Here is a 14,520-nt window from a genome sequence, read left to right as displayed (position 1 = left end):
CCAGCAAACGGGCAGTGGTCCATCACAAATATGACAGCACAGAGATAGAGATTCCCCTCTTTACCCACAGAATAGACACAGATGGAGAATACTTGTCCTCCCCATGAATAGAATCATACATAATCCCCATGAATGGAATCAATCAGGGCTGGAAGAGAGCTCAAAGGTCATCCAGTTCCAACCCCTCTACCATGGGCAGGGACACTTTCCACCAGCTGGAAGACCAGGCTGCTCAAAGCTCCATCCAAACTGGCATTGAACAGTTCCAGTGATGGAGCACCAACAACTTCTCTGGACAGCCTGTTCCAATGCCTCACCACCCTTACAGCTGAAAAATCATGTGTGGACATGTTTAATTGACCTATCCACAGAAATTTACATGGCACAGAAGGAATAAGCTCATATAACTACAGATCTCTGGTCTTTCCAGTGACGGAAATCCAGGGCAACAGCAGATCCTTGAGAGGCATATGCTGCCACCCAATAGAAGAAACAAGCAGATAACAATATAGCTCACTACATAGAACAAGACAGGAAAATGCTCAACTGCACTTTTCAACCTAGATGTGGCCTCTGAAGCCAGGGATTTCTGTACTGTATTTGATAAATAATCTCTTAATGTTTATGCCAAAGTTTAGGGGTCTGATTTCTCTGTCTCTAAAAGAATTAAATTGAGTCTGGCCACATAATTTAATGTAATTTTAAAAGCTCCAAACAACTTTTCCTTTCCTTCTAGAAATTTTATCAAAAGTAGTAAACATTTTGGCCTCTTTTAAAAAGCGTTGCTGCCTGATGTAACAAACCTAAGAAAAATCCCAATTTTTTACTGCCTTTACTCTGATATCAGTATTTTTAAATCAATTTTTTCTTCTTTTTGAGCTCTTTGAAGAATTTCATATCAAGTCATAGAAAATTTTGAATAAAATTTTGAATAATGAGAGCATTGATGATCAGTTCAATTCTTTCCCCTCAGCAGAATTCAGCATTCCTTTAAATAGCATTTTCTTAGTACAAATCTGTTCTGAGAGTCTGATGATTCAGTAGAGTCTGTAAGAGAACTCATATACAACAAAGTTTGCTAGAATATTAAAAAAAAGATTCCACATCTTTTTTTGCCCTTCATTATTGGAGAGTAGACTGCTCATTTAGTAGACAAAGCTATAAAAGTGATTGCTTTGGAGACTGGGGAAAGTAATTTTCTTACTTAGTTGATTCAGGCGACAAAGCATATTACCCCTTAAAGGAAGACTATAAGACAATCAGTAAAAGCATTATTAAAGCTGGATTGTGGCTTTCTTTCTTTGCCTAAGTATAATTGCATATGTTTCTACTATAAAAGAAAGCTATTTTAAATATAATAGAGAGATTAGTAAACTTGCACACTGCTTAACCCACTTCCTTTTGAAGACTTTACTTAGATTAGCATTATGAACCACTATATTTATTTATATACTTCTTGGATGAAACACCCAAGAATTCAGTGACATTTTTTTATCCTAATGCAGGAGGAATTAAGATCACAACCTTTTATGAATGAACAAGGCTAAATCTCTACCAAGAAAAATGCAGCAACTATTTATCCCTATCTCTTTTTAACTTAGCAACATGATTTCATTCTGATATTTATATATTCTAAAACCATCAGTATTGGCAACAGTCACTTCTAAATATGCTGACTAGCAGTAACAACACTTGTGCATAATTCTCAAAATATGCTCCTCCGACATCTGGAGCTCTGCTTTGGGTTCTGTCAGTTTTCCTCTCCTGAAGGAGAAATAAATCTCAGTTCTGGAAGGTGAGATACTCCAGGGCAGGTGAAGAGGTGAGGACAGACTTTGCCTCCTTGTGTGTCTACTGCTTTTAATTTTTCCAATATATACATACAAAGTCTATTTTTTCCCCCAACCTTTCATTAGATTATTCTCTGAGCAGCCCTCTAGTATTATCTGCAGGCTACCAAAAGGCAAGAGCACCAGTTGACCTGGCTGTGGCCATGCAAGAAAAGCAGAGGCACATCCAGAGGTAACCTGAGCCTGACAGCAGCACAGACATTTTCTTTCGCTACTTCTCCCTCGTCTCTAAGCCATTTTCCTCTTTCCTTTGATTGTATCTTGTTATCTTGCTGAGTCAGCCTTTGACTATTCTACATTTTTTTCAGGTCACTTCTATCTCAGTGGTAATTATTTTTCTCTCCATGTTGTCCATGCTTCACCTTTTGGCAACATTCTGTTCTGATCTTTTCCTAAATTAATTATTCAGTTTTCACTTTCTGACCTTTGGTTTTGTCTGATTCATTTCTCCCTCTTATTTCATTTTCCCCAATACTTTCCCCCAACATAATTCATCCTCCCTCTCCTTCGCTCTCTTCCACTTCATACTCAGTTCATAATTTTGCTCTTGCCCTTGCCTACTCTTTCATTGTTTCATTTATCATATCCATCCAGTTATTCATTCAGTCCCTCTCACTTCAGTTACTTGAGGAACATACTTTATTTTATAACTACATAAGCAGTATGGTATATTCTTCAAGCCTTTACAAATACATTTGTGGAAAGAAAAAAATACATTTTCTTAAGAGTTCTAAAGCTAACTATGGCTTTGGGATACTCAGATTGGTCCTAATTTTACTTTGTTTACATGTGCTAGGAATTCCACAGCTATTAACTCATGATATACAGCCCAAAATATAGATTTCTGATGGTTGTTGCAATTTAGAAATTTGGGAATTTCTTCTTGCTGTCTTAGTCCAGACATCAACTGCATCTGAGCTTTTTATTACCATGAATAAAAGATCTTGAAAGAACAAGACACTTGTACAGCCTCTTCTTTCATCAAAGTAAGCACATACAATAGACACTGCAGCTCTGCTGTAGCAGACTGAAGAGTCTCACACTTGATTTACTATTGTTTTAACTAGTCTGTCAGATGCACTTTGAGGACTTCATTATTCTGGCTAGGTTACCCAGATACTTCATTCATTTAAATGGCATTATAAAGAGAAAAATGGACATGGCCCCACATCAAAATCAGAAAAATCCAGACAGTGGACTGAGAAAAAAACAAAAGTTGCATGGGAAAAAAATGCTTTAATTTGAGAAAATAGGGGATGCAAATCAATAGCTTGTCTGTTAGAAGATTTTTAACATGGATTGACTTTCTTCCAAACAGCATACTTGAAAAGTAGAAAGCAAAACAAAAGGAAGCCACAATTCCACAGATTCTATCCTATTATCTGGCTGAAGGACACACATAATATACAGTCAATAAAAGTAACTGCACACTGAAATCACAGAGGATTTTAGTACCACAGAGGGACTAGAGCATGAATATTGTTTCATTTCTCCAGTGTAAATATCAGCAACTGCCTGTGAAGGACAGGAATATAGGCATATTACTCCCCTGTGATATTCTGAACTGGTGCATTATCAGGTTTGCAAGATTTCTTTTTCTAGTCTAAACCACACAGGACAGACAGAATTACCTTGAGGATAATAAGAGACAAAGATGGACCAGTTCACAGCCATTTGGGATGGCAGCAGGGTACAGGACAGGGGCTGTGGAACTGGACTGCTTGCAGTTGACTACTGGGATCTATATGAAAGCAAGACCAGAAGGCAGCACAAGCACTTCAAGTCCCAATATCAAATAATGGACTTGGTTACAATCCCTTGTCTTAGGGCTGAGAACATCTGCTTTGTGGTCCTTTGCTTAGGAACCGTTATTTTTGAAAGCTTCTCATTGCAATGATCATAATATTCTTTTGAAGTGATTTTGAAGCTTAGTATGGTTATTATGCAGTCCTATAACTGTTGGCACTTTTGTCCATCACTTTAATGCTAACAAGACTACTGAGATTAAAAGCAGGGATCTATTTTGCTTTGAGTCACTGAAATGACAGTTGATTTCCCTACTACATAATTACTAATACTCACACACTATAGAAAGTTAATATTTTGTCCAAAGGATGGAAAAGGGGCTGAAATCACTCTGTTCTCAAGGATAAACATTAGAGACAATTGCTCTGTAAGGATGTGCAGAAAGAGATGCAAAAGAGGAAGAGTAACACAGAGATATCACTCTGAGAACTTTGCTTCCAGTTGAGTAACTTTAGAAGGATCTTAATGTAATTTGCTTTCCAACCATTAGGCTGTGTAAAAATTCCTAACACACCAAAGCACTGTAGAAGCCAAAGGTTAATTTGGAAACTGCTACAGGAGATCACCAGGAAGAGCAGCATTAGCATCATAGTGACAAATCCTTATTACAAAGACCATGCTTGGTAACTTAGGTATAAACCAACAAGATTTGGTCACATGGGTTTACTTTATGCTACAGTTTTGCTATACACAATAACCCCAGCTAAGCAGCCTTTCCAAAGTGTTCACCAAATGAAAACTAAATGGTGTTGGTCAAAGAGTGCCAGTTTGGTTTAGGCATTTATTAATGCTTCTTATACAACTTTGAGCACACAGTACTTAACCAGGTTTGAAGCAGAAATGTTATACTGATTGAGCTAAGCAGCATAGGAGCTGAAAGAACATAATACAAGTGTCTTTGTCATATCACTTCAGGTGATGGTCTTCTCAGAGCTGTCCAGGTTTGAGGCTACACTTCAGTCTAGATGACATACAAAACTTGAAAAAGGTGAGAGACAAAACAGCCCCACTGATAAGGCTGGATCCTGCTTGCAAAACAGTAGCAATCAAAAATATACCAAATCATACCTGCAACACCACGCTGACTGACCAAGGTACAGCTCTAAGAAAATTAAGTGAATATTAAGTGTGTGAAAATCACATGAATGCATAAACCAAAATTGACCAAAATTAAATTGTTTTCCTTGGACCCTTTTAGGACCATTAGCCTTCATATCTTTTCAGGACGAGACAATATTGCTTTTGCTTACAAGAGAAAGCAGGGGATGCCAAAATTTCTGCAAAGGGACCGCAGCTACCTAACGAATTATTTCTTAGCTCAGATGGCCCTGGCAGCTCTTACCAGCTCTTTTAGTAGCTGTAGGTAGGAACTTGCATGCTATCCATATGTTTTAAAAATGTCACAACTAATTTCTGCTAATGCCATCCATTATTGGTTCCTCTGTACTAAAGAGTGTCAGCAATTCAATGCAGCTAGTTCCATATGAGAAGAATCCATTCCAACATGCAAACCCCCAAGCAAGATTTGAAGATGATCCCTGTGGCACAAGCTGTTACGTGGGACCTGACTAGGTCCTACCTGACAAGAGCACTTTGGCTGTTCACAAGATCCCTGGATTACAAACACTCATAGTTGTGCTGGAACTTATTAAATACAAAAGTTCCCACTGCTACCAAATCCATGAATACACACAAATTAGTAGCAGAATAGAGTGCAATATTTGTAAACTGAAATTAGGTACTAAAATAATGACCAATCTACCCTGAAGGACCTTTTCAATTACAAATTTCAAAGCAGAAGAATGATGGTATTATTTCTACTAAACACTTAACATCTTAAATATGCCTTACAGTACATCTGTCCCTAACAAATACACCTCACAGTACATCTGCCCTTGACTAATGTAGAAAATTAAATAAATGAATGTATTATCACTTACCTATGCATCTTTGAAATGGTGACTACAGGTACTAGAAAGCACAACCAGTATTTTATAATGCAAAAGTACACGTTGCTAATGAGAGGGTTTTGTCTTTGGGTACACAGCCATTTCTCTCAGCAAAGGTACTCATTTCTAAGTCTACAGACACAGAAGCTGTAGAGCTCAGAATCAGAATTTATTGCTTACATATCTGGCTCTAAAAGACACAGAATTTTTGGCTTAAGTGAACCCTTTTTCTCAAAACAAGCCAGAGTAACCCAAGGCCCTGGCTGCCTTCAGAATTTAAATTACTGTGAAGGTTGTTTTGGTTTCTTTCTTCCTCTATTGGCTGTGGATGTGACAGCCTCATACTGCTAATTCTCTCCTGCTAGAGAATTCTGTAAGTCAGGCTATGCCTAAATCTTTTTAAAGTTAATGTGCCTCAGGCACACAAGAGAAAATAAGCTGTTTACATTGTGAACTATTATGGTGGCTAAAATGAGGATATTTGTATATCCAGGGGAAGTTTCATTCCCAGATTAGACAACTAGTTTCCTGTATAAACTATAATAAAAACTGGCTTATCACCAGTTTATTGTATTTTTTTGAGCTAGAAGACATCCAAACTAGGCAGCAGGCAATGCTGATGGAAAGTATGTTGTTTACCCCAGTTCCTCATTTGGAATTGCACAGAAGAATGGATTCTCCAATGAAGTTTTAAAATTATGTTCTACAATCAGAACCTTAAAACAATTCTGTTACTATTAAGGCTAAGACATGTCTTTCAAAATGTATCTGAAGAAGCAAAGTAGGGACTGGAAGCCAGGTTTCTTCCATCCTAAATGAATGTGTGACTACTACAGCCATCTTTATATGCAAACACAGATTAAAATATTTTCTGCAAACTGTTAGAACTCAAGCAGGAAGGACCAAGGTAGCACCACTACAAAATGTCTTCTGCTCTTTCTAAATCTTTGTGATTGCAAGCTCAGTTTTAAGAAGTTTAAGGTGTTCAATACCAGCTTAAGTGATTTGCTTTCCATCTGTCTGACAGCTGTAAGGTAAAAACTGACACTTTAGAAGCTTCCAGACAGAGCAAGATTTTCAACATCATCCTCTGTAACTCAGGCAGATGTTCTGTGTTGAAGACATTTGGTTATTGACACACATGTAACAAAAATACTCCTCACCTGCTCTTTTCAGTCAGGTTTCATAAAGTTGGATGTGGCTTACTTTACTGACCCCAGCTCACCAACTGAAACAAGTAAGAAATGCTGCATATGAGTTCTCATGGGATTTAGGCATAAAACCAGCGCTGAACATTCCCTTGTGATCAAGATGTTTGTGGATACAACATAAACTGAGGTAAGATAGATCAGGTACCTAAAAAAAAAGATGTTTCTCCAAAAACAAACCTGGTTTCTGCATGTTAAGTGTTGCCTCGATGTTAGGTATGAATGCTTGAATCTCTGATGCAAAACTAAGACCTGCTTCTTTTCTTTAAAATGGGATGCAGCTAGCTTTGGAAATTCAGCTTGGTAATTCTCACTACATAGAACTCTGTCAAAGCTACTATGCATTCTACGAGGCAAATAACTTAATGAGATCTTCCATCTTGGAAATGGCTTTAAGATTTCTTGTCACAGGCTTAAAGTTTTTGAGAAAATATCAGCATTCTCCAGCAGCAACTAATAAAAGTTAAATCAAAGCATGCATCTGCTCTTTTGTGGTATCCAAGTTGTCTAAATTCATAATAAAAGCTGAATAAGGCTGATTCATAATAAATCAAAATATAAAAATAAATGTTAAAATCAGATGTCAAAGGTGTTGCCAGTGGAATTTTCATTAGCTGCCTTTTCTACACTCCCATATTTTCAAGTGTGACAGAGCTTTAGAAGAATGTCAATGATTTGAAAGGAATGGAAGAGATTTCTCACCCACTGTTCACATGCATCTTTATTTAATTCTATGAAACTGTAGAGCCAAATTACATGCTTCCTTCAGAAAGACTCATCCCTCAAAAAATCCTGCTTACTTCTTCATGAAAAATCATAGGGGAAAAGAATCTGGTTTTGGTAGTGCTGTAGGAACTTCCCCCATCTCAATATCCTTCCCTCACACACTCTCAGAGAATCCAGCCTAGGAAATGCACAAAGAAAGCACCAGAGCTGCAGATCCATCCAATGCCTTATGTACAACCATCCACTGAACATCAGCTGCCAAGAGCACTCTTTACACTCCAATGGAACATGCACCAGGTATTACTATTCTTGTGGTACACTGCAAAAACTGGCCATCTGGACTGGCAGAAATCTCTTCAAGATCCACCTTCGGGATTCCATTATATGAACGGAGTGTATTTTCATTTTAGTCTTTGAAGAGTATTTACACTGATTCCCAACATTATCTTTACATGAAGAGGAATTAGAGACTTAATTGGATTCAGAAAATCACTGGTTAAAAGGACCCTCAGAAGACCTGACCCAGTTTTTTGTGGAAAAAGGGAGTCTGTATGAGATTATCCAGCACCCTGTCCAGCCACATCTTGGAAACCTCCAGTGATGGAGACTATCATGACCCTGAGGAAGGCTGTTCTAGTGAATGATTGTTCTTAACAAAAACAAAAACAAAACAAAAGAAAAAAAAAAAAAAAAAGAAACAACAACAACAACAACAAAAAAAAACCAAACAAAAAACCAAAAAAAACCCAAAAACCAAAACTCAAAAACAACCTTCTTGTCTTCAAATGAATGCCTAAAGTACATAAGTTCATGTTCTCCTTCCAAATCATTACAGAACTATTAAATCCAGCTTTGAAATCAATCTAGATCTTTCTCATGCACCAGAGCTATGAGGCCATTCCTCACAGAGGGTTTGATTACTTTAATCTTAAAATTGCCAGTGATAGCTCTTGTCTAATCTCTTTAAAGACCACTGTCCCCAGATTTTGAACACTTTTTAAAATTATACTGAAACCAAGTATTTTGAGCTTAATATAAATCCATGTCATCAGCCCTAGCATGTTTATCAAAAAACTTTAGTGACCCAAACTCCAAACAAACTTATCAGGAAATGTTCCCTCTTAGTCTTGTAGCTTTATCTTTTCCAGAAAAAATGTTGCTTTCTCCAAAATGGTCAATTTCACATTCCTAGTGCTTGCAGTACAAAAAGGCTCTAGTTCTAAAAAAGTGCCAAACTCACAGCTTATTTAATAAGAAGAAACTGCTCTGATACTCCCAGATGATCTCCATTTTTTTAATCACACAACAAGTCTTTCACTTCCTCTATGGTAAGTTAAAATTTATATCTTCCCTTGCTCCACAAGAAGACAGGGAAAGAGAACATGATTGTGGCCAATGGTAAAAACTCATGCCCCACAAGCATCCCAGCTCTAAAACTATGCATCACCTGAAGTGTACCAACAGAAGCAGACAGAATATGGAATTAAACAACTTTCATCATTTATATAAACCATATTTACTATTGCTGTCCATTGTGCAATGCTTATATTAAGACTGTACAGGGTAGTACAAGAAACCCTCAAACTTCTAGAAGTCTCTTGACATTACATGAACTTCAGCTTTCTGGTGTCATGGCAGATGGAACCTATTGCAACCAGGCTCCAGTGGTTCTGGAAATTCCACCCTTATCCAGCCCAACTATGTGTTTCCCTTCTCTGTGTTGCCTCCAGCCTGCGAGACCACACGCTGACTAATGCAGAAATCTAACAAAAATGGCAATTAAGCTAGCCAAAAAAAAACCCCATTCTGTAGCCAAATCAGCCCCTGAGCTGTCTCAACACATGATCATTGGTGCAAGGAAGAAGGCAGGGACAACATATGGTGGGGAGAGCAAAGAGGAAGCTGGGATTATGCAGCTGCCCAGATATAACCTGATTTAATTTGTCATGGAATAGTATCTGTTAGTGTTTGCAAAACAAAGGGCACAACTCAATGCATAAAAGATTTCTAGAGCTTTACTATCTATTCATTTATTTGTCACCCTGCAACAACATAACTTTAGTTTTTCTGTTTTGGTTGTATCTAAGGCAAGACTGTAATCCTGAGCAAATGTGCATGAACTGCTCAGTGAATAACAGCTGCACATGTGATCCAGAGATTGGATCCTGCCCTATGACAATGATTTCCTATTATCCTCTGGTTTCCTTGCTAATACACAAAAGTGATTAGTTGAGTTAGATGATATTTTTTCCTTCAATCACACTGTGACATGGACAGACACCTCTTTTCTTATCTGCCTTAGCCACCACTGACAAAAGACAAAATATTCCTTTAAATATATGAAAAATGCTTCACAAAAAAAGGAGCACCAGGGAAAACAAGAAATAGAAAAGGAAGGAAGCAATGCAAATTGAAGAAGGAAAATCCTTTGGTATGTCTTAAAAAGCATGAATGCCATCAGCTAAAATAAGATAGCAATTAGTAAGGGATTTAGATTCTGTACACGTGAGAAATAACACAACAACCTGCTAATTGGAGACAGTGCAAGTCAAATGTTACTGATGAACAAAGACTGGTACAACACAGTAATGTAAAGGAGGGGGAGGGTTACAAGAAACGTTTCAGTGTGGTAGACTGAGCCACAGCTGAGGAAAGGCTAAAACAATAACCATGAAAACAAGCATTAATAAGCTACTGTCACACTACAAAGAGGATAAAGAAGAACATGTTTGTTTACACAATGAGCCAAAATTTGTCTGAAGACAGACTTTACCTGTCCACAAGAGAATCAAATACAGATATGCATAGTTTGGATATATATCTGTCCTGTAAAAATATCATCATACTTTATAGTCTGTTTAGCAATAATTTTGACAATGTGAACTGGAAGAACTTACATGTGGTAATTATTTTTAAATACTATTTAAAATTTTAATTTTGACTACAGAAAACAAATGCTCAGATCTGGCTTCTGGTGCCTGTGTTGCCATCAATAATCACTGGTTGCTCCCAAGAGACAGAAACAGCAAGAAACCTCACGTAACAGGGATGTTGTAAAAAGAAATTCATTAATACTGTATTTGCAGAGCACTCAGATACCACAGTGAGAAACAGCACGGAAAGGACTATGAGGAAATTAATCATTCTGCATTCAGTGCAGACTCTGGCAGATGTGCAATGAAGAAAGCCTAGAGACATACATTAAATATGAAGATAAAAAAAGATTCTAGCCATTACCAGCAGAAATAATATCCCCTGAATGAACATCAACTGCTTTAGGCATTAAATGTTTGATGTATTCTCATTCTATATAAAGGAAAATCTCTGATTAATATGGCAAGATTACAATATGGTAACTACAGCTAGATATTCTGTGCAAAATACAGAATCTGATAATGTAATTAAAGTCTATCATAAATATATGCTATGGGATTAGAATTTCCTCATTTTTGCATGCTTAGTTTTGCAACTAAATAACACTCCCACAGTCCAGCAATTATTGGCAAATGTACATTATCTTGGCAGTCAGAGAATCCTGTCACCACAGCTGACACAGTGTGGTACGTGTTAGCACAATAAATCAATCCACGACTCACACCACAGCACTGGACTCCTGTAATTGAGCTCTCCTGCTTTACAGCTACCTCAAGTAAATCAGGATAGCATAGACAGGGCAAAAAAAAAAGTTACTGGAGTGATGACAAACCTGCAGGTTCACAGCTAGCTCAGATGCCTGTACTAGCATTGCAACTGTGTATTAGTAATCTTATTTTTGCTCCACATCAGCTCAGTTCTGCTCCCTGTCCACATAAGTTATGCTTTATCTCACCCCACCAGCCCACATTTGGAGTCAGATTTCAACCTTCTACTTGATTAATCAATAGGGACAGCTGCTGCAGAGGAAGAATGTGTAGAGAGGACTCTAGGTAGGATGCACCATTGTGTTGGAAGAGATCTATAAAAACTGCTTCTTACTGTTCTTCAGAAATGGGGAGAAGAGACAAAGGGACTCAATGCATGCCTGCTTAGAAAAAGGAGATGTGCTGGAATAATCTGTCTGACAGAAATGGTATCAACACCTGTGTTGAAATGTAGCAGTACAGGAGCCTAGCATGGTTCCTTGTGCAAAAAAGTCAACACTCTGCATGAAGACATATGGATGACCCAGTACTGGTCTTCAAGCAATCCCATGTGTTTAAACTGATTCCACTTTGTTGAGGCTACTTAAAACAGACAGGGCATGCTACCTGAAGGGTCCTGGACAATATATTAACAGTCACATCCATGGCCAAAATTATCCCTCAACCTGGCCCTAGGAACCAGTCTGCACATGAGGACACAGCCCAAGGGTTCTGATCACAGTGTACTGAAAAGAAAGGCAAGACTCTTCCACCCTCTTCATGCAATGGCAGTTCTCTCTCATATTCAATAGAACAAATTGGAGACTAGAAAAGAAGAGCCAAACCTATGCCCACCTAGCAAGGTACAGGCAGACTCAGAAAGGCACCAAATTCCCAGAGTCCCACTGGCTGTGCATGTGCTTCCTGCCCATACTACTGCTCATGGCTCGGGTGCCAAGGACATTTGCTGCAGAGAAGTTTATCAGGTGATGAAACCCTGATAAACAGTATTTGGACTCTCTGCTGCCTAATTCAGACTGACACCACAAGTCAAGACTTGGGTCTGCTCAGAAAAATACATTCTGGTTCTCCATCCTGAGATGCGTCACAACTTGGCTGAGCTACTGACTTGTTTACTGCTTTCTTCACCAGGAGAGGAATGGATCTGTTAAAAAGGGATGCATGGCATATTTTAAAGACAAATGTGACCAGTTGCACGAGAAAAAAATTGTTGCCTTCATGGTTATAAGTCCAAGTTGTCTTGGACATTGCCCAGTTCCCTTTCAATGATCAGTTCTGACAGATTTCTGAGGATGCCAGCCCCTCACAAAGCAAAATGATTAATAATTGTAGGTAGATAGCTTTTCCAGGATAGCATAGCAAAGATTAATGGTATCTGGTTTTATTTTTTAAGCTAGCCTCACATTTAGCTTCTATTTGACACAAACAGGACATACCACAAACTGATCATATAAGGTCTACTCATTTCAACATAAAATTAAGACAACTAAATCTGACTGAATCTAAAACTAATTTATTTCTTTTCAGGAATGCAAAACCAAAGAAAGATTTATCTAGCTTCCATGGAAATAAAACCAAACAAAAAAACCTAAATGAGTGAAAGAATTTCAACAGAGCTGGCAATCACCTTGTCATAACCAAGACATTCTAATATCAGTGTAGAAATTAGCAGAGCAAAACATGGATTGAGAAAAAAAATCATAGTGAGAAAATCTAGAAGTTGTAATATTGATGTTTGAGAAAGGCCAATAGTACACAATGATACATACAACTCCAGGGTTCAAAGATTATAACAACAAAACTCACAAGAATTATTAGCAACTTCCTCCAATCCTTTGTAGCTCAAAGCACAAATATATTGATAATTTCATTTAAATACTGTAAGATTTCCTGTCTCAGAAATCTAAAAAAGGCACAAGGGAAACTGAAGCTAGTAAAATTGCAAAAGTCTGTGTTGTGGGGGTTTCTTTAAGTTCACAGGTTGGATTAATTCCCACATAAATAGAAGTGTTAAATATTTCTCCCCCTTTTCTAGCCAAAAATTTATCTTCACTTTTTTGGGAAAAGGATGATTTTGGTATTGGCTATTTTTAATAAACAATACTTAAAATATCTAATGCCAGTATATTGATATGAATGCACAGGCCTGCCTCTGCTATTCTCTGACTCATAGAAATTTGTGATATTAGAGTCACAGGGAAAAGAAACAACGTTTTCAAAGATAATTTCACTGACATTAATGTTAAAATACCGATTTCTTTCTGAATACATCAGAAAAAGACACTCCACATACATCTGACAAGTGTTTGATATATTCTCACTGGCTAACAAAGGATCGATATCTCTTTGTTATGTAGCAGAAGTCATCAAATCCCTGGAATAGGTAGTGCCATGAAATGATGAGGATCTATAGTTATTAATTTTTTAATTAAATTTAAGTTTATTAAATTTAAATAACATGTCAATCTTGATCAAAAGTCTATCTCCCTCAGGGATAAGGACTTCCATTAGTGATATTCTTGTGCAGTGAAGAAATTACAAAGAATTTAAACAAAAAAAGATTGATTTTTTCTGGGAAAAGGGTGCCCTTTATTCTTCACCATGAACAGTCATGCTGTATTAGGGTGCTACTATACACAACCACTCCTTTGCCTGATTAAATTTTTTAGAGTTTCCTTTGTGATCCATCCAGGCATCTTTTCAAAAATGATCACCATCAAAACACCTACATTCTTTTTGATCTTTGAAAAGTTTATCTTACCCTTAAAATCATGCTTTTATCAGATATAGGTAACTAACAGGAGAAATGTGTATGAGATTGCTAGAACTCCTAAGAGACTAATTTCTTTCAGCAATTCTTAAATTCTCCTTACTATTTTTCCACATGGTTTTACATAAAAGAAGTTCATTCATGCAGTGAATGTACAATCCCTCTTTGGATAGGGATCCATGAGCTTCAAAATAACATTAGGAAAGCAGAGACCAAAGAAATACACATAGCACAGAAAACCTTGTGAGCTGGCTGTATCTGACCAATGGTCTGTTTTCCAGTGCTTTAGAATCATCAGCAACATCCACATGTTGTTTTATTAATTTCCTTTGCTATTGCTCAAAAGAGGAAAAGAATCTTGTCCCACAAGGTATTAGCCAGAGTCTCAGGTTACGTTGCCTGCTCTTAAAATGGCAACAGGGAATGTGAACACCTATCTAACGATGTACTGCCTTTTAACTGGCTGGCAAACGGCAAACATCAGCTACAGTAACAGTTTCAGACTTCTGACATCTATGGGCTGAAGGATTACAGGGTAAGAGTGCAATTCCAGCAGTGTGCATTTGATGC

At 37.5% G+C, this 14,520-nt stretch overlaps 1 protein-coding gene across 3 annotated transcripts in view; it reads right to left on the bottom strand.

The window, feature by feature from the left end:
* Window positions 1-14,520, bottom strand: part of PLD5 (phospholipase D family member 5) — a 158,943-nt gene that overhangs the window by 35,778 nt on the left and 108,645 nt on the right. The window lies entirely within an intron of this gene.

Source organism: Erithacus rubecula (genome assembly GCF_903797595.1).
Source record: "Erithacus rubecula genome assembly, chromosome: 2".
In the NCBI taxonomy this organism is placed as follows: Eukaryota; Metazoa; Chordata; class Aves; order Passeriformes; family Muscicapidae; genus Erithacus; species Erithacus rubecula.
This window is presented reverse-complemented; position numbering and strand designations above follow the sequence as displayed.